Genomic DNA, 1,919 nt, shown 5'->3' on the forward strand with positions numbered 1-1,919 from the left:
TTCACCACCGAAGAAACATCTCACAGTGATGCTCTGTACCGCTGCTGTTTCCCCAAGCCCCGCCCCCGTCCTAACGGCAAAGGAAGCGCGCGTTCTCAAAAAGCTCGCCCCCGATATATTCTGTGCTCTTACCACTGAGGCACTACGGAGAGTGCTAAGGCTCAAAGCTAGTGTTTTTAACGAGTTTAATCTGTAAAAAGTTGCATTCTAGAAGTGAAAGGCACATTTCATGACAAAATGGAGTAACAGAACCTATGTTTGTTCCATTTTTTATGTCTTCATGAACACAACCACCTACTGTTATTTCTATCAATAAATAATATTATATTTGGGAGTTTTCATTTTGAATGTTGTAGACTTTTGGAATAAATGTGTGCTCACTGGCATACCTGATTTTATAGGCTAAACATGTGGCCGCATTCACAATTGGCACAATACCTGGACATATTGATCATATTTCTCTTTTTCCCCTTAGCCTAGTTTTTTCTTTTTCTTTCTTTCTTTTTTAGAAATGCAATTGCGTGAGCAGGCAACAAATCACAGGACATATCTGTTGTGGGGAAACAAGCCAGCACTATGAATTTGACACATGTTTGAGCTTTCTTATTTAACACAGGGGAAACAGTTTCTGACAATAACATTCCCCCTGCTATAATGGGGTGACAAAGATAAAACCTAAAAACTTGTGTGATGTCATTTTTTTAATCTACAATTTGTTTTGAAGTTTTCTCAGTAAATTGTGGTGAAAGTGTACTTGTTGGGGCAGAAAACCATCAGATGTAGATTACTGTAAACATCTGAACTAAGGTGGACCGCGGAGCACTCTTGTGGCCAAATCACGCAATTGCATTTCTAAAAAATAAAAAAATAAATAACCCAGGCTAAGGGGAAAAAGAGAAATATGATCAATATGTCCAGGTATTGTGCCTGAGCACACATTTATTCCAAAAGTCTACAACATTCAAAATGAAAACTCTCCAAATATAATATTATTTATTGATAAAAAATAAAAGGTAGGTGGTGGTTGTGCTCATGAAGACATAAAAAACGCAACAAACATAGGTTCTGTTACCCCATTTTCAAAATATAACTAGACAGTCATGAAATTTGCCTTTCACTTCTAGAATACAATAGTCTACGGTTAAAACTCGTTAAAAAATCTAGTTTTGAGCCTTAGCGCTCTCCGTAGTACCTCAGTGGTACGAGCACAGCAACTTTTCCTTCGCTGTTAGGACGTAGGTGGGGCTAGGGGGAAACAGAATCCGATCGGGTAACAGACTTCGACACAACACAGGAGCTTGATTCGTTTCGCCATAACCACGTGCTCTGTGCCGTCTGAAGCTTTGTTTCCGCACACAACCACGTGACTGCTTCGATTTCCAATTCATCATTTTCAGGTGGTGTCAACAAATAAAGTTAGTTTAATTATAATAATAATATCAATGTCCAGCTGGGAGGAGGCCTCGGGGAAGACCCAGGACTAGGTGGAGAGATTACATCTCCACACTGGCCTGGGAACGCCTCGGGGTTGCCCAGTCAGAGCTGGTTAATGTGGCTCGGGATAGGGAAGTTTGGGGCCCCCTGCTGGAGCAGCTGCCCCCGCGACCCGAATTCGGATAAGCGGTTGAAGATGGATGGATGGATGGAATAATATCAATAGCAATATTAATAACAATAATACGATTTGATAAGAATAAATAATTTAAATGCGTAATTTTGTGTATATTAAATGTGTAATAAGCATATATTATGTAAAATATAATATAATTTTGATGTAAATATTTAATGTTGTCATATAATAACAACACATCCTCAATGTTGAGACATTTTACAGCTAAACATGAGAACACATCTTCAGGACGTGGACAAACTGCTACAAGCAACCAAGGTATAAGACTTCTGTTCAGTCATTTATTTGT

Source organism: Xyrauchen texanus, chromosome 50, assembly GCF_025860055.1.
Source record: "Xyrauchen texanus isolate HMW12.3.18 chromosome 50, RBS_HiC_50CHRs, whole genome shotgun sequence".
Classification (NCBI taxonomy): Eukaryota; Metazoa; Chordata; class Actinopteri; order Cypriniformes; family Catostomidae; genus Xyrauchen; species Xyrauchen texanus.